This window comes from Protopterus annectens, chromosome 9.part0 (assembly GCF_019279795.1).
Source record: "Protopterus annectens isolate FY-2018-M chromosome 9.part0, PAN1.0, whole genome shotgun sequence".
Taxonomy (NCBI): Eukaryota; Metazoa; Chordata; order Ceratodontiformes; family Protopteridae; genus Protopterus; species Protopterus annectens.
This window is the reverse complement of record NC_056743.1, coordinates 1,477,898,129-1,477,917,864: the sequence shown is the minus strand read 5'-3', so window position 1 is coordinate 1,477,917,864 and position 19,736 is coordinate 1,477,898,129. Positions and strand designations below refer to the sequence as shown.

Here is a 19,736-nt window from a genome sequence, read left to right as displayed (position 1 = left end):
CTTTTTTGTACACCCCCACGTGTATCATCTTCTCTCGTTAAATCAGACCATAAATCAAAGACCCCTTTAAAATTGGTGGTACTCATCCTCCAAATACTACTGTGTTTAGGGACTTCTCAAAGTGCAAACCATCATCAATTACTTGATGGTCTAATAAATGCTGCCTGTAATCCTCCTCTGACAGACCCTGCCGCTACATAAGTCTGTGACTTCTATTCGCACTTAAACAGTTGTCTTAAAAGGCAGCCCATATCCACACCAAACATGATGGGAAATTGAAAAACAAGCCCTAATGGTGAAATAGCTATACAAACAAAACATATAAGAAGAGAAAGAAATTACTTAGTGCTTACAAGAGGCCCTATGTAAGAGCACACTTGAGCAAAGAACTTAAGGGTGCCACTATGAAGCTCAGAACTGGCTATGAACCCAAAGTAGCCATTAAAACCAAAAATAACTACAACTTTTTCTGGTCTATATTAGATAGTCGAAGTTCCGTAACTCCAAACACCTAATGGTTGAACCATTAAGTTCGAAGTTACAGAACTTCGACTACGCAAAAAAAAATATATATATATATATATATATATATATATATATATATATATATATACACACACACACACACACACACACACACACACACACACACACACACACACAATGTACAAAACAATAACTTGTTGTAAGCAGGAGGCAAGCCCCCTGCACACCCCCCACATCCTCCGCTACTTAAATATACCAAATCCGAGATCGCACCACATTGAAGTGAATGGAAACCTCCGCTTACGGAGATTTCCATTCAAACGCTCAAACTTTTACAAATTCGAAAGTATGGTCTCGACCATATGTTGTTCGAACTTGTAAAAGTTCGATTATGTGAATGGAACCCACTTTTTCAACTATGTCAGGAAGTTAAGCACAAACACCCATCAATGTTCAGAGCTTGCCAACAATAATATTGCCTGCGGCTTCAACAATTTATGCCACACGACCACTTAAGAAATATCTAATATTCTGTCAGAAAAATATAGGAAACTTTTTTATTTTACCCACAATTATAACTATTGAACAGTCCCAGATACCCCTTAATGAGTACTATGGAATAAGTCCTTTCAGCCCTCTCAAAACCTAAGAACACCTTATCCACAGGCCCTGGAAACATACCAGGTTGCTTCATTACCAGTATCTAATACAGTTTCTCTAAACCCCCTACTTAATCTAAACCTTTCCACTGGTTACAATCCTGAAATGTGGAAAACACTGATCGACTAATGGACCATTGTTAATACAGTCCTGCTGATGGCCTCTTGTATAAAGCTATGGAATGTATTACCTCATACCACAGTAATCTGGACATTGTAAACTTCTTAACTCTGGACCTTCACTAGTTGTCGAAGGCAGGTCTTGACACCTTAACCTCATTTGTTGCTTTGAAAAATTCACAGTAGTGGACAGTGGTTGTATTACATATACAGTATTAATAGTATATATAGACCTGGCCAAGACCTTTGACACTATTCCCCATGCAGGTATTACTAACAGACTAGTAAATCTGAACATAAATACATAAGCTGTGTGGTGGATGTCTAACTTGCTGTGTGAGAGAACTCAGCAGGTATAATTTCTGAAAGCAAACAAATGTTACTAATTGTGTACCACTGAGCTTAGTGCTGGGCATTCTCAAAGATGCCATATAATTCTTAGACTTTAAAGCAGCACCCCTGGCTTATGGTTATCAAAATTTATGAGTGACTGTAAACTCGGTATTGCTATTTGTTTCTCCACTAACTGCCCCAATGTGGGTTAAACAATGTTAACAACTGGTGCAATAACAATGGTATCAGAATAAAAGTGAAAAAAGATGTAGCAAGTTCATTTTGTTCCTCTATGGTGATCTATGTTGATTCCTTCAAGGCATGAAAAGTCCAAACCTCCTTGACTTTCTATTCTTTCACATAGCAAGTTGCTCTTCAAATAACCAGTTAAAGGGTCTAAACTCAAAGCCATACCTGGCAGTTCTGATGCCCTGTGTCATTCCCCTGATCTGTCTTACCCTCAACTTTTTTAAAGATTTTTAAGTTGAAAAGAAAAAAAAAATCAAATTGGAAAAAAAGCTCTTATTTTCTTTTTAATCTGTTGCAAGCTGCTTCAACAGTTTATGCCATATATGGAGCATTAACGCAATGACCTCAAATGCAATGCCAGCATTCATTTCTGAATGCAGGTAATGCGCTTAAGACCGACTGGCATCCACTTTGCACCAGCCCTCGCTAAACCTTTGACTAAACTTCATCAACAGATAACTAAGACACAAACTGGTGTGACAGATTCATATCCCAACGTAGCCACCATTTCTGGATCAAACTTACACTACATGTCAAGCAGAATAGCATCCTTAAAACCTCCATAGTAAATTTAAATAATTTGATGGGCTGCATCAAGTTCCCCAAGGTTTATCTTATGTTGTCATCCTTGAGGCTGGAGGAAACTTTTGAATATGTTTTTGTGGCTGGGCTTGTGATAGTCTATAGACTGATTGTCTACAAATTACCTATGAACCTAAAATACTTCCTCACTATGGCCTTAGCCTAGCTATCCTAAGCTGGATCTCCAACTATCTACAGTACAAGTACTTTAGGGAGGCCACCGTGCAGGTCCAGCCTCAGATTTCTAGCTGCTAAGGCTGGCATTCCCCATGGCTCCATCCCTGCGTCACTGCTTTTACACAGCTGTAGTTGGGCTAGCTGTCGTCTTGGGCAATGCCTACCTTTGGAGCTTCCCCACAGTTTATAGATGAAGACCAAAACAAAAAAAGTCTTCTCTGAGTGGAAGACTTAAAAAAAGCCTCTCAAAGTTGAAGAAAGCCAATCATGTTTGTCCAGTATGTTCATAACACCTGTTTACAAAGTAGCAAAGACCTTTTTACAGTTAGGTGACTATTTAAAAAAAAGGTTCTTCAGGAAACGTAATATCTATTTGTCTAGGGTGAAATTATCAATATAAAAAGAAGTTATCTACTCACCATAATGTTCCATCTGTGTTGTCGTTCTTTGCTCATTCTTGACGAATGGGACCCTGTTCTGATCCTAGAAACTGGCTCGGCCATTATACAGCTCACGCCAGCCAAAAACTCTCGAGCTAAGACTCCACCCACAATGCCCCTATCTCCATTACCTCAGATCGACTTTGCAGATAATAGCAAAAGTATGTCCAAGGTAAAAACCCTATGACAACCCAGGACAAGGGTTCGATCTCCCAGGAAATCTGCAGGAGGGGGGAGGTGGGTGAGACGTCAAGAATGAATGAATGAAGATCGACAACACAGATGGAACGTTATGGTGACTACATAACTTCTTTATCTGATGTTGTCAATCTTCATTCATTCTTGACGAATGGGACAGAGTCCCCAGCTACTTTAGTTTCTGGGTGGCCTTATGGAAGGATTTTCCTGAGAACCATAGAGCCAAAGGGTGCTCTTCCCCTGGAGACTACATCCACTTTGTAATGAATAATAAAAGTATGAGGCATAGCCCAAGTTGCAGCTAAAAAAGTTTCATCCATAGAAGCTTTTGCAAGAAAAACTGCTGATGTGGCAACTGATCTGCTTGAATGTGCTTTAACAGACACAGGTAACTTATGGTTGGTATGTGCATAAATAAAGGTAACACAATCTCTCAGTCATTTTGATAAGGTCACTTTTGATACAGCTTGTCCAACCGTTGGACCAGAAAAGAAAATGAACAATTGATCTGATTTCCTGGCTACTTTAGTCCTGTTCAGGTAAAAACGCAATTGTCTATGTACGTCTAATAAGTGTAAGCAATATTTAGAAAACTTGGGGAAGAAAACTGGTAATTTAACACTTTGATTAATATTGGATTCAGAGACTACCTTAGCAAGGGTTAGTTCTCAATGACACCCTGTCTTTATAAAAGATGATATGAGGGGCGTCTCACTTAATGCCTGGGTCTCAGGGATTCTTCTGGTGGAAGTAATGGCTACTAGAAAAAGAGTTTTCCAGGAAAGAAATTTAAGATGGCAAGTAGCTGCTGGTTCAAAGGGAGGTAGTACTAAAGATTGCAAAATCAAGGTGAGATCCCACGGAGCTACAGGATCTTTGAATGGGAATTTTAGTCATAAAGCAACTTTAAGAAAAACCTTGCAAAGGTGATGGGAAATTAGAGGATGATCATCAAAGCCGTTGTAAAAATTGGAAATGGCTGCTAACTGAACTCTAATAGTGGAAGATGAAGCTCCTTGGTCAAACATAGTGGCAAAAAATTGCAAAACTTTTTCAACAGGTGCCGAAAATTTAAATTGTTTTCTGAGGCCCAAAACAAAAATCTCTTCCATTTACTCGAGTAGAGTCCCTTGGTGGAAGGCCTATGGGAGGTCAGAAGAATCTTTTGTACTGGGGAAGTTATACTATACTGCCTAGCAATTAACAGAATTGGAGGACCCAAGCTGTCAGCTTGAGAGAGTGCAGATCGGGGTGCAGCAATCACTGCGGGTGAGAGAACATGTTTGGAACTGGGTCCAGAATACATGGCTGGTGAATCAAGTGAGGCCATAGAAAGGGAAACCAAATTTTCCTGAGCCAGAAGGGAGCAACGAGAATCACTTTACTTCTCAACCTTTAGGCTTTCTTTAGGAAGCGGGGTATGAGAGGGAATGGAGAAAGGCATAGAGAAGACTTGAGGGCCGATCAAGAAGGAAAAAGTCTCTCAGGGACTCCCCCTTGGGGGGGGGGGATTAAGGCAAAGTAGCTGTGCACTTGCTCGTTGGGGAGGCAAAGAGGTCGCAGCAAAGCCGGCCCCATTGATGAAAGATTTCTTTCGCCAATTTGGGATTCAGTGACCACTCGTGAGGCAGTAGAATGTGTCTACTCAACTTGTCTGCTATCACTCTGGAACTCCCTGGGATATGCATTGCCACAAGAAGGTGGTTGGAAGATGTCGCCCACTGCCAAACTCTGAGCACTTCCCGGCAAAGGGGCTAAGATTTGGCTCCCCCTTGTTTGCTGATATACCATACCACTGACTTTTTGTCTGACTGGATTGCAACTGTTCCCAGAGGAAGAGCAGACTGAAAGGCTTGCAGTGCTAGGAGCACTGCTCTCATTTCCAGGACACTGATGTACAAGTTGGCCTCTTGTGGAGACCAACTGCCTTGGACTGTTCTTCCCAGATAATGCCCCCCCCCGATCTGGAGGCGTCCGTGGTCATGATGGCCTTGGGTTGTGGGGGAACAACGGGATGGCCCACTAGGATAGATAATTTTTGCAACATCCTGTTATTAAGATTGGGTGATTTACTGGATGAGAAGAATGGACCATTGGGAGACCAGAACCCACTGAAGTATCCTCATGTGAAATCTCGCCAAGAGGACTAAGGTGATGGTCACTGCCATAGAGCCTAGGGCTTGTAGAATGAGTAGAGTGGGCACTTTGTTTTTTACCAGAATGAGCTGTACTTGAAACCTTATCTTTTGGAGCCTGTAAAAGTGTAGAGACGCTATACACGAAACTATGTTGAAGCTGGCTCCTATGAATTCTAGGTCCTGAATGGGAGACAGCTGTGACTTTTCATAGCTGACTGTTATGCCCAGTGCACTGAACAAGTGTGTGATGAAGTCTGTGGCTTGCAGTAGTAGATGCCTGATGGGAGTGGTGTGCAGCCAGTCATCTAGATAAGGAAACACCTGGAATCCATGTAATCTCACATGAGCAGTGACAGCTGCCATGTATTTGGTGAACACCCTAGGGACTGTGGTGAGCCCAAAGGGCAGCGCTCTGAACTGGTAATGGCTGGCCCCTAGCTGAAAGAGAAGAAACATTCTTGAACGTCTGTCCATCTTTATGTGGTAATACACATCTTGAAGGTCTACAGAGCACATCCAATCGCTTTCCCCTAGACTGAATGGTGACCATCCAGAATGTCATCTGCTGAACAAAGTTGTTCAGAAGGCTGAGGTCCAATAATGGCCTCCAGTCCCCCATCTTCTTTGGCACTAAAAAGAACTTGGAGTAAAATCTGGATCCTATCTGGTCTGATGGGACTTCCTGGATGACTCTTTTTTTTTTTCTAGCAGCTTTTGAACCTCTATGGGTGCTTGATGCCTCTGATTGGGTGGAACATCGGGGATTTTTCTCAGACCGCAGGAGAAGAGTGAAGGGAATATGATAGCCTCTGGTGATGATTCTCTGCACCCAAGTATTGGAGGTTATTTGTAGCCAGGCTGTCAGGTGCAGTGAGAATCTCCCCCGACTTCCAGTGGTAAGCAATCTGGCCTCCTTTCAGGAGTGCTGGTAGGGCTGTCCAGAGGAGAAGTCTCTGGAACCCTGGTTTTGCGAGTCACCTCTGCCTCACAGTTGGCGTCTTCTGTCTGAGCTCCTCACTCTGCACCGAGGGGAACCGCCACCACGTGTGTCCTGGAAAGGTCCCTGGACTATTTGAACCACATTTTTCCACTCCTCTGATTCCTGGAGTAGGTTTGCTGAGGAGCAGAAAAACAAATGCCCACAGCAGACAGGGTCTTTCCATTCTTTTCACACCTGGTTAGTGTGTCCTTCAACTTGGGACAGAACAAAGATGATCCGTCAAAAGAGGGCATTGACGAAGGAAGACTTGAAGGGCTCCACGAATTCATACAAGCGCATCCAGATGTGGCATTGTATGGCAACCCCAGAAGCCGCTGGTCTGGTCATGCCTTCGGCTGTGTGTGAAATAAGCCACATGGATGAGTTTGATATAGACTCCAGGGTGGCTAACTGGGAGGTGACTTTATCCTGCACCTTGTTAAGACACAGCTCCAGGGAGAGTCTCTGATAACTACTTAATCAGATCTCTCTGGAGTCTAGTAAAATGTGCCATGAAGTTCAAAGACCTGAGTGCGAAGGTCGATGAAGCATAGACCCACTTTCCAAATCTGTCCATCATCCTAGACTCCCAGTTAGGACAATGTACAGCAGGACTCTCATCAGAGAGTTCCTTCTTGGTGGCAGCTGCGACCACCATGGTATCTACTGCGAAACCACTGACCCAATATTGGTGGTCCTCCAGCAGAGAAAAGTCTGTCTAGTCTCTGGGAATAGGCTCTATGGAATCAGGTGCCTTCCAAGCCTGCTGCACAATCAGCTTAATAAGATCGTCAGCAGGTAGGGTCATCCAGGAAGTAGATGGTGGAGCACTGAACGCTTGCAAGCAAATGAATTCCTCTGAGGTCAGGTCTTGGGGCTTCCAGTTACCTGTCTGCTTGAGGATCTCTAGGATGTCTCCAAAGGACACATCTTCAGGGGGTGACCAGGGGAAATCTTCCCCTTCACTGAAATCCATGTCCTCGGTGACAGATTCTTCTGGGGAATCTAGGTGCTTCCTCTTGCATGTCTTCTTACGGGGGTTCCGTGGGGATCTCTGAGGAAGACTCCGAAGAGGAGTGGCCCTGTGCAGGGGTAATTTTCTCACTCTCCTGTTGTGGGGATTGGTGTCAGCTCTGGACCAGAAGTTTTGATAATATGACACTCAGATGCAGGAGGAACCAGCTGAGAGCCTGCAGAGGCTAAAGCTCTCTCCATAACCTGGAAGGCAGAGCCCCGAGAAGAGGAATGGGAGCCCAGAACCAAGAAAGACCACCTCAGAACCGAGGTCACACCTCGCTCCGTGAGTCCACCCTCCACGGGAGGAGCCAGGAAAGGACCCGCAACTGACAAAATCCCAAGAGCCAAGGTCAGCTCTGCATAAAAAACAGGGGCTGATCCAAGACCCTCCGAACCAGCAGCGGAGTCTCGGCCCCGAGAATCTGTCGGTTACGAGGAGGGAACCAAAGAAGTCACAGCAACAGATGGTGCCAAGGTAGGGATGCCTAATGGCAACGAGTCAGCTGGTACCGGGCAGATCGAAGTGCTGGGCTCTGAAGCCCCAGGAGACGTCAGAGGAGGAGACAGTGTAGGAGTCCTTGGAGAAGACACCCCAACTCCAGAAGAGAGAGGGGCTTGAGAAAGGGCAGGGATACCTCTGACTGCTAACAGCTGATCCACCAATCTCACGACATCTACCTCGGAGAGACTCCTGGAAGATCTAACTGAAAAACCTGAAGGGGACTCGGGTCGTTCCAGGAAGGGACTGGGCAACTGGCCCGCAAAGAGGTCTATGGAAGGTGAATACCTCATCCTGGAAAGAAGATCCGGGTCTGGTTTCGGCACTGAGGAGGTGGGCAGAGCCTACTGAGGTGCCACTGGAGAAGTTGGCACCAAGCTGGAAATTAAAGATACTGGTGTCGATGTTGGTGCCAAAGGTACCATAGTGGCAGTAGTCAGTGCTGAGCAGTCTTGAAGCTGTAACTTCGGTACCTTTGCTTTTGGTTCTGTGGAGGCAGTCTGAACCATAGTCTTATGTTTTTGAGCCACCGGTGTCGTACGGGACACAGGTACAGAGTGGCTCTTCTTTTTGATAGGATCTGACTTAGGAGGGGGAGTCAGACTTGGACAACGCTTCACTTAAACCAGTTTTCAACAAGCCCTTCAAAATGAGCTTTTTACAGTGCTCGACCAAGGCCCAGTTACTAATGGCCTGGCAGATGTCACAGTCATACCTCTCAACCATACCAAATTTCTCGGTAAATACCGGTTTTGAGGGCAAAATATTGGGGTGCCACGAATTCCCGCATGGCCCCTTTAATTTCCGATTTCTTTCTTCCCCAGCTCCTCCCTGCTGCAGGTAAAAAAAATGTAAACTCTTTAACGGCTGCAGGGCAGGCATTAGTGTACTATGTTGTTGCATTTGTGTGTTATCAACTGTGATTGCATTTTAAGGAAACAGCAGGCACTTTTATTTATCTGCTGCGGGCCTGTACTTTGAAACGTCAGGAGAAACTGTGTGCACTGTGCAGTTTTCAAATGGCAGCATCCATGCTTTTCCTATTTAACCGCGTAATGCTGTGATCCCATCCCACGTCAATCGTCTAATTCTAGTTCTTCCAAAATGACTGACATACGCAAAGCACATAAACACTGAGTGGTCGGATATGCTATTTTGCTGCTCTAACAGAAGATGCGATTTTGCGCAAGTACTAATTATGTCTATTAGAAAACCCAAGTCTGCTTGTGAAGAAAATCACAAACCATTACTCTCACTAACAATACCTTAAACTCAAGTCAAGTCCATTATAGAAATATTTTCTATTTTTAAAAAACATGTATTATACCAAACATATTGAAAGACCGACCAATCCACTCTGGAATGCTGACAGATGACAAGGAGGTGGCGGGTGCTCTCTCTTTACATGAAGTGTACTACATACGTTTGCAGATGCAGCCAATTGGCAGTACTTTCAGAGTTTTGCTCTCCGTTTGAAATCGACATGCTAGAAAAGGGTTAGTTGAGAAATTAAAGGTGAAAAAAGTACTTTAAAGTGGATTAATCCGCTCTTATTTACGGTATTAAGCTGCTTTAAGTTGGGGTGCGATACTGTAGTCCGTTTCATCTACGTCGCATTTCTTATTTAAATGTTGGTAACCTACAGAGGTGAGGTGAAATTTTCTAACACGCTCATATTTAAATAGTAAATTGAGCTATTTTGTCAACCACTCTGACTGCTGCATTCATCTGAAAAGTGCAGGTGATGGTTATAATTGTGATGTGATTGTTTTATCGTATTGTGTTCAACTTAAACACAAGAGTTTTATGTGTAGGAATGTCTAGTAATAATAATAGAATTCCAGTGCGCACACCTTTGAAAGAAGTGTGGTGGGCAGCTTGTTTTCCGAGTTCCAAAACATAGTCTCTTATGGCCATGTTACTTCTTTGGCAGTACCAGTTACGGACTACTCATTATAAAATACTCCCCTTTGAAATAATCCTGAAAATGTATAGATGTTCATATTTGGTGTGGCATTAAAAATGTGAGTATGTCAATGTTGTACTTCTGAATTTGTGCTTCTCGCTGGGGGTTGTACAGTAAGGAGATCACATCTTTTTGTTGGGTATATGCTAAGACAGGGCATAACTGTTTAGGAAAAGCAATGAATTATTTTTAATGCTTTTATAAAATATTTTTTAAATACTTTTACTTTCAATGGAAAGCAGTTGGAAGAATGAATTAAACATGCACACACCTTTAAAATGTAAGCATTTTGATAACTGGAAGGGATCGCAGAAACAAAAGCTGCAAATGGTCAGTTTGCTGTTTTTTTACCTTTTTTTTTTTTTTTTTGATGGCCTTCAGCTGTTAATCCAGCTAGCATTTATGATTTTGTTCCTGAAAACTGGTATTGGCAGGAAGAAACTGCATGTGCTTAGTGTGCTTAACTTATCTTCCTGTCTTTCAGAAAATGCATGGTAAGTTTGGTAACACAAAAATAGAAGTTATGTTCTTACCATAATGTTCCATGTTAGTTGTCTTCTTCTCGCCTTCTTCTTGCTGGATGGGTTCGGAGCCGATCCTCGGCTCCGACTCGGCCACTCTAAAAGCTCGAGAGTTGGTTCCACCGGCTCGAGGCTCCCCCTATATCCCACAATGCTAGGCGTGAGTTACCTCAGATCTCGTTTGTAAGCTAGGCACTGCCTATAATAGTAGTAAAATAACTAGTAACAAAGTCCACCTCTATAAACAAGGGAGAAGAGAAGGGTGACCTACATCCTGACCCAGGAAATATGTACAGCAGAGCATATACCTAAAGTAAAGAGGTGGTAGAAAGAGAGGTCACAATCAAAACTCCTCTAGGTCTGTCCAGGCCAGGGGGAAGGAGGGTGGGACGCAAGAAGAAGGCGAGAAGAAGACAACTAACATGGAACGTTATGGTAAGAACATAACTTCTATATGTTAAGTTGTCTATCTCGCCTTCATTCTTGCTGGATGGGACCATGTCCCTAGCACCTTGTCCCGGTGGCCTAACGGAACAGACTCTTGAGAACAGTGGAACCAAAGTTAGCTCTATGTCTAGAGGCTAAATCCAACTTATAATGAGAAATGAAAGTGTGAGGAGTAGCCCAAGTAGCCTGCACAAATGGTGTCAATAGGCAGTCTATCTTGAAGGCTATAGAAGTAGCCAAGGCTCTGGTAGAATGGGCTTTAGGTTTGCTAGGCAGCTTTTGGTGTCTAATTTCATACACAAGGGAAATCAGGGATGTTAGCCATCTGGATAATGATACCTTTGAAACTGAAAGTCCCTTTCTGCCTTCTGCATAAGAGACGAACAGCTGGTCAGATTTTCTGAATTGTTTTGTTCTATCCAAATAGTACCTTAACTGACGATGAACATCTAGCCAATGTAATCTTTGTTCAGATCTGTTAGAATATTCTGGAAAAACACCGGGAGGTCAATGCTTTGATTTAGGTTAGCCGTGGAGGCTATTTTAGGTAAAAAGGACGGGTTGGTTCGTAAGGATACTCTGTCCTTATGGAACAACAGATAAGGAGGTCGACAGCTGAGTGCATGAAGTTCTGAAACTCTTCTAGCTGAAGTAATAGCTACTAGAAAGAGAGTCTTCCATGATAGTAATTTTAAAAAACAGGAGGATGCAGGTTCGAAAGGGGAGAGAATTAAAGAACTGAGAACTAAATTTAGGTCCCAAGGAGGAGGAGGATTTCTTATCGGAGGTCTGAGTAGAAAAACTCCCTTCAAAAAGGCTTTGCAAAGCTTGTGGGACATGATGGCAGAATCTGAAATGCCCACATGAAAATTAGAAATAGCTGCCAATTGAACTTTAAGAGTAGAAGGAGATGAACCTGCATGGAAGAGTTCAGCTAGAAAATCAAGGACCATTTGGATGGAAGCAGTGAAAGGATCTATTTCCCTTCCTTGAGCCCAATAGGCAAAACATTTCCACTTACTCAAATAAATCTTTCGCGTGGAAGATTTATGGGAAGCTATCACAATATCTCGAACAGAGTGAGATATTTGAGGAAGCCTGGCTAAAGTTGGAATTGGAGGAACCAAGCAGTGAGGTTCAGAGAGGGAAGGGAGCGATGAAACTGACCCGACTGATGGATCAAAAGATCTGGAACTAGGTCCAGATGCCAAGGTCGCTCCAACAGAAACTGATGTAGAAAGGGGAACAAAACCTGTCGAGGCCAGTAAGGAGCAATGAGGATCAAGGAGGCCTTCTGAGCGATAGCTTTCTGTATCACTTGAGAGATTAGTGGGAAGGGAGGAAATGCATACAGAAGTCCCCGGGGCCAAACTTGGACTACAGCGTCTCTGCTGGGTTGGCCTGGTAGCGGGAATAGGGTGAAATAATCTCTGCACTTGCTGTTTTGGGGAGTAGCAAAAAGATCGCAGCAAGGCTGACCCCACTTGAGAAAAATTTCTCTCACTACAGAGTCTTTCAGAGACCACTCGTGAGGCATGAGGATAGCTCTGCTCAACTTGTCCGCAATTTGATTGGACTTCCCGGGGATGTGCGTTGCTATCAGAAACCGCTGAGAAGAAATCGCCCATTGCCACAGTCTGAGTGCTTCTCGACACAGGGGTAGGACCTGGTTCCGCCTTGTTTGTTGATATACCACACTACAGACATATTGTCCGTCTGGATTGCTATCGTTCCCAAGGGAAGAGAGTCTTGAAGGGCTTGCAACGCTAAAAGCACTGCTCTCATCTCTAGAACATTTATGTGCAAGTGGCATTCGTCTGGTTGCCACGTGCCCTGGACAGTTCTGCCCTGATAATGCCGCCCCCCGATCAGGGAGGCGTCCGTTGTCAGAGTAGCAACCGGAGGAAGGAACAAAGGGTCTTCCCAATAAGAGCTGAGGGGAAGACATCCACCACAGAAGATGATTTCTGCATGTTTGTGTGATTATAATGGTGTGAGACATTGGAAGTTGCTGGTACGACCATTGCGTGAAGAGCATCCATTGAAGGATTCTCATGTGGAATCTGGCTAATGGAAGCAGAGGTATGGCAGCCGCCATAATCCCCAACACTTTCAGAACTAACCTGGCTTTGATTCTGTTGCTGCTGAAGAGGAGCGAGACCATTTTGTGTATGTCTGTTATTCTCTGATCTGTTAATCTCGCAGACATGTTGATTGTGTCTAGATTTGCGCCTATGAAGGTAATAGTACGACAAGGCGACAAAACAGACTTTTCGAAATTTATTGAAATGCCTAAATTTCGACAAGTGCGAAAGGTGTAGTCTCTGGCCATTAGAAGAAGATGCTTGGTGGGAGCTGTAAGGAGCCAGTCGTCCAAATATGGAAACACCTGGAATCCTTGTCGTCTCAGGTGAGAAGCTACCACTGCCATGCATTTGGTAAACACCTGGGGGGCAGTGGTGAGACCAAAGGGCAGGGCCCTGAACTGAAAATGACTGGTTCCCAGCCTGAAGCGGAGGAATCTTCTGGAGCGTCTTTTCATTTTTATGTGATAGTACGCATCCTGTAGATCTATAGAGCACATCCAGCTTCCCTTTCCCAAAGGGGAAGGATGGACTGCAGCGTGACCATCGAAATCTTGTTTTCTTGACTGACTTGTTCAAGTTACTGAGATCCAAAATTGGTCTCCAGTCCCCTGTTTTCTTTGGAACTAAAAAGAACCTGGAGTAGATTCCGGATCCTTGCTGGTCTGCTGGAACTGGCTGAATTGCTCTTTTGCAAGCAGCTTTGAAATTTCCAAAGCTGCAAGATCCCTTTGAGCGGTGGAACATCTGGAAGGGATTTTTTGATTGGTTTGGAATGCGAAAGAAGGGAATGGAATAACCCTCGGAAATGATGGACTGTACCCATTTGTCTTGAGTCAGGGATAGCCAGGCTTTTGGGTACAGTGACAATCTTCCCCCGACTGCCTCCGAAGGTAGGCAGTCGGGCAACACCTCAGGGATGCTGAAAAGGCTTATCAGAGAAGACTTCACGATTGCCCTGGTTCTGCGGACCCCCCCTGCCTCTAGGGTGGCGTCTACCATTGTTGTTCCCCTCTGCCTCTGGCGGGTACCGACTTTGTGCGTCAGGCGAAGTCCCTTGAGATTGTTTACGGAACCACATTTTCCCACTTTTCTGGCCTTTGGGGTAAGGCCTAGAAGGAGTAGAAAAACGGACTCCGACGGCAGAAAGATTCTTGCCATCTGTCTCGCACCTAGTCAAGGTTTCTTTCACTTGAGGACCAAAAAGAGATGATCCATCAAACGGGGAATTAGTGAAAGACGTTTTAAAGGGGTCCGCAAAGTTGCATAACCGCATCCAGGCGTGCCTGCGTAAGGCCACACCTGTCCCTGCGGCCCTGCTCGCTCCATCAGCCGCATAAGAAAGGAGGCGCATGGAGGAGTTAGCTATGGAGTTCAGGGTAGCCAGCTGAGTGTTCATCTTGTCCTGAAAACCCGCAGCTGTAGGATCCTTCAACATATCACTCGCTTCCTTGATCAAGTCCCTTTGAAGACGAGTAAAATGGCATAGGTAGTTCAGCTTACGCATTGCAAAGGTCGCTGACGAGAACATCCGCTTCCGCACCTGTCCATAGACCTGGATTCCTTGTTAGGTGGATGGACAGGCACCGAAGGATCAGCTAGTTCCTTCTTGGTGGCAGCAGCTACCACCATAGCATCCACAGAAACACCTTGTGTGAGGAATTGCTTGTCAGTTGGTGCTGTTATAAATTTGGAGGGTCTCCTGGGGGTAGGGTCCACTGAATCAGGAGCCGTCCAGGCCTTCTTTGCAACCACCTGCATGAGGGGATCAAAGGGGGGGGACACCCAGGAGGTGGAAGGACGAGAGCCAAACGCCTCAAGGTACACAGATTCATCCTCCGAAGGGTTAAGGGCTGGCCAATTTCCCCTCTGTTTCAGGATCTCTAGAATGTCTGCGAAAGAGACATCTTCAGAAGGGGAACGTGGGGAACCCTCGGAATCCTCTAAATCTGTGTCAGAGGTGACAGACTCAGGTGAGTCTAAGTGCTTCCTCTTACACTTTCTCTTCCTAGGGGGGCTCCCCTGCCAATTCAGGAGAGGCCTCGGAAGAGGATGAGATCCCCACAGGGGATTCTTGAGGAGCTTGCTCTCTGCGGTCTGGGATGAGGGAGTGAGTCGACATAACCAAAGGCACCAAGGGGGATGGGCGGACGGAGCCCACTGTGGAGTCGAACAAGGTTTCAACACATTCCGCATGACCTCGAATGCACCCCGTCAGGCAGAGCCAGAGGTCCCGCTCCGAGAAGCTGAGAACCTCCCTCGGCACCGACAGAGATGGCTCGAGGCCGATGTCGGAGCCGAACTCACCAGCGCGAAGCACCGAGAGGAGAGGGGGTCAGACAAGGGTCCGATGCCACTCACCCCTCGAGCCGACGAGGAAGCCGGCGCCGAGATTCTTCAAAGGAAGAAATCGGAGCCGACGACGGCTCCGAAGACAGTCTCGGTTCCGAGACGCCCGGCCCGAGCTCAAAGGAGTCGGAGGAGGAATATTAATTGGAACAAGCTGAGGCATCGACTGATGAGTCGGACTCTGGAGCATTTGGGCCAGTGCCTCGGACTTCAAAGTCTACTCACTACCCTCTGGAGGTCGTGATCTGATAGCCTCGATGACCTGGAGGAGTGAGATCTATGGCTCCGTTCAGACAGCAGGGGAGACGCTGGAGCCGAATGAACGGAGCCAAGGGACGGTGACCTCGATCTCTTTCTAGATGTCGGCTCCGATGGTATGATCGAGCCGACCCATGACTCTAATGCCTCGGCTCCGGCCGGAGCCGAGGAAACCACTGAAACAGCAGTCACAGACTCATCGGCTCCAGCCGGATGCCGATTAAGCAGTAGGCTTCAAAGCCTTAGGCCTCGACTCTGAAGCTGGAGCCGAGGTCCTAGAAGCCTTAGAAGGTTTCCCAGAAGACACAGGAAGGGAACCTTCAGGCTTAATTAAACCCCTCAAAATGAGTTTATTTTTTCTCTCCTGCAGGACTCTAGGACTGAAGCCATGGCATACAGCACAAGAGTCCTGCAGGTGTAAAGGTCCCAGGCAGTACACACAAGAAGTGTGACCGTTTGTCAGAGACATTTTCTGACAGCACGAGTCACACTTCTTGAAGCCTGAGACCTTTGTATCCTTGGACATACTCAAGGAACCTGAAGTGTAATCACACACAAAAACACACACACACAGATTACACTGATAGGATTAAAAGGGAATTATTTAAAAACTAAAGGTAATTTAATAAAAGTCCCTAAGTAAACACACACACACCTTAAGGAAAGGGAGGAAGGGCCCGAAGGCCTTAGGGAAGAACTATATGTTCTTTGTAAAGGAGGGGGCTGGAAACTTAAGGTAGTAAGGGATAAGTAAGTCCACTACACTAAGGGGAAAGAAATAACACTAAACTAGTCTAAATTAAAGAATTTAAACTATTCTAACTTTCACTAACCTGGAGCCGGTAGAAAACACACCTCGATCGCTGTAGCGGCAAACGAGATCTGAGGTAACTCACGCCTAGCATTGTGGGATATAGGGGGAGCCTCGAGCCGGTGGAACCAACTCTCGAGCTTTTAGAGTGGCCCAGTCGGAGCCGAGGATCGGCTCCGAACCCATCCAGCAAGAATGAAGGCGAGATAGACAACTTAACATCACTTTATTCTAGCAACTTTTCTAAGATTATACAAGCGATGTTTAAAATGTGCCCCAGTGAACATCATTGCTACACATTAAAAATATAAAAATAAATGGTTACCATTTACTACAGGGTTTGGGCTGGGGGGGGGGCATATTTTGATTGTCTGTTCAGTTTACATTTGAAAGTTGGCATCCCACAATTCCACTGGAGTGGGTGGGGTTACATAATTATGTATGCAAGTTTTATGTTAATCAGTGTAAAAATTTGTACCTATTTTTCGTGGGCCTTGTCCAGATTTTTGATGTTTCCAGGTTGAGAGGTATGGTCACAGTCTTGGCTGAGATGTGGAGCTCCTAGGCAATAAACAAGAATGATGCCTATCAGAACTGGGCATCTTTTTTCCACAGTCTTGGCATTGTTCAAATCCTGAAGTGTCTTTTTGTTTTTCTGCCATTTTGACAAGCAGTTTAAAGAAACAACTTAAACACACATCAAGGATAAGAGGAGCTTTACCAATGATGGTACTGGAGAAAATACCCAAGGGTACTAGACAGAAAGGGGAATGGAAGTACCAACGATGGTACTGAGAATTACCGCAAAAGGTAAGAAGGCAGGAGAGGGGTTACCAACAGTGGTAATGAAGAATACCAGAATGTACGGGGTAGAGAAGTCAAATACACACACAGGTGCAAAAATTATAGCATACAATGATAAAGATGTTTGTTGCAATATATGTTGATTACATATTATCTGCACTTAAAGTTTCATTTAGTGTTTGTTTCTTTGTTGTTAATTTTGCTGCTGAGGCTGCCCAAACTGTATGTGGCTGCCTACCTAACTATGACCTGCATGTTCTTTTGTGTTCTTTCTGTATCTCAAAAACAAAAAAAAAAAAAAAAAAAAAAAAAATTTCCCGCCTCCTCTCCTGTTTTCCGTTACGAGTATACAGGTTTTGCTGTATTCTGGGCTGTGGTGTAGTTCCTGTGGTGTCCATTGCCTTACTTGGATAGAAGGAAGTTTCTTTGCTCACCAGTGGGAGTGGGGAGCCTTGAGCAGCCTATCTGTCCCTGAAGGAGTGACCTCAGCACAAGAGCTTGTAGTAATTGGTTGTTTTGGACCATTTCTAGCTCTTTTGAAGTTCCCTGTTTAAAATCCGCCTCTGAGTGTTTTTTTCTGGCTATACTACTCAGCAACAGCTCCTCGTGGTCCTAGCAGCAGAGAACTGAGAAAAGCGACTACTTTCCTGATTTAAGTACTTTTTGCTGATTTTTACCTGAAATACCTTCTCTTGCTTACCTTGAACAAGCTTAAACTGTTTTTTTAACTGTTTGTTGCATTATATATTATCTGCACTTAAAGTTTCATTGAGTCGAAAATTGGTCGAAAGTTGTTTGTTTGTTAACTTAACTGTTGAGGCTGCCCACTAAAGTGTGCTAGCCTGTGTAACTGATTTATTACTGTTTCCTGCATTTCTGCGTGCTTTCTATCTCAAAAAAAAAAAAAAAAAAAAATATCCTTGTTTTCCCGCCTCTCCTCGACTAGTTTAGACCAGTATACAGGCTTTGCTGTATTCTGGGCTGTGGTGTAGTTCCTGTGGTGTCCATTGCCTTACTTGGATAGAAGGGAGTTTCTTTGCTCACCAGTGGGAGTGGGGAGCCTTGAGCAGCCTATCTGTCCCTGAAGGAGTGACCTCAGAACAAGAGCTTGTAGTAATTGGTTGTTTTGGACCATTTCTAGCTCTTTTGAAGTTCCCTGTTTAAAATCCGCCTCTGAGCGTTTTTTTCTGGCTATACTACTCAGCAACAGCTCCTCGTGGTCCTAGCAGCAGAGAACTGAGAAAAGCGACTACTTTCCTGATTTAAGTATTTTTTGCTGTTTTTTACCTGAAATACCTTCTCTTGCTTACCTTGAACAAGCTTAAACTGTTATTTTAACTGTTTGTTGCATTATATATTATCTGCACTTAAAGTTTCATTTAGTTGAAAATTGGTCGAAAGTTGTTTGTTTGCTTGTTAATTTAACTGTTGAGGCTGCCCACTAAAGTGTGCTAAACTGTGTAACTGATTTATTACTGTTTGCTGCAATTTCTGTGTGCTTTCTATCTCAAAAACAAAAAAAAAAACAAAAAAAATCCTTGTTTTCCCACCTCTCCTCGACTAGTTTAGACCAGTATACAGGCTTTGCTGTATTCTGGGCTGTGGTGTAGTTCCTGTGGTGTCCATTGCCTTACTTGGATAGAAGGAAGTTTCTTTGCTCACCAGTGGGAGTTGGGAGCCTTGAGCAGCCTATCTGTCCCTGAAGGAGTGACCTCAGCACAAGAGCTTGTAGTAATTGGTTGTTTTGGACCACTTCTAGCTCTTTTGAAGTTCCCTGTTTAAAATCCGCGTTTGCACGGCTTTGTGCGGTTGTGCGCATAGTGCAGCGCCGGTTAAACTTTTTCTGGCTCCGCCAAGTCTGCTCTTCAAATTTTCCCTTAAGAAAGCTCTGCTCTTATAATAATCTAGTCTAATCGCTTAATTATAAGCCTAGCACTTGTTCTCAAAACCTCTCTTCTAAGTAAGCACTCGCTAACTAAAGTAAGCACTACATCCACCTACCTTCCCTGTGAGTACCCACTTCCCTTAAAGGCACAGCACTCCCTTATAATATTCTAGTATGTCGAGTGGTAGATTGCTGGCATCCTCTCCAGTTCAGCTGGTTAATCTGGGAATCTTGAGACAATGCTACAATTGTCTCATGTACACAGACAACCCTCTCCTCCTCCCAACAAACACAAATACATGTGAGAGATGCAACTATATAGCCAAACTGGAGGCTGAACTCTCTCAACTCAGGACTGGCAAGACCAGACAGGAGGAGAAGGTAACCACACACACACCAAACCCAGTCCCACATAGACCTACCACAACTGCAAACCAAACACATAAAAACACAAAGACATACTCGGAGGCTCTAACAAAAAACTTAACAAAACAACAGAGGCTCCCAAAGCAGACACCCAAAAATCCACCACCTCAAAACATAACACATGCATCACATACTTCAATAAATCAGTGTCAAACAATCACAGCCCTTAAGGCCAAACACCATGCCTGATACACTAGTAATAGGTGACTCTATAGTCAGACACGTTGATGTTCCGCTTACCAGGCTAAACAAGAAGAGGGTAACGGTGAGCTGCTTATCGGCAGCTAGGATCCGCCACATAACACTCG

At 44.6% G+C, this 19,736-nt stretch overlaps 1 protein-coding gene across 5 annotated transcripts in view; it reads right to left on the bottom strand.

Moving 5' to 3' along the window:
* Window positions 1-19,736, bottom strand: part of WIZ (WIZ zinc finger) — a 3,168,750-nt gene that overhangs the window by 2,368,263 nt on the left and 780,751 nt on the right. The gene's annotated exons all lie outside the window — the stretch shown is intronic.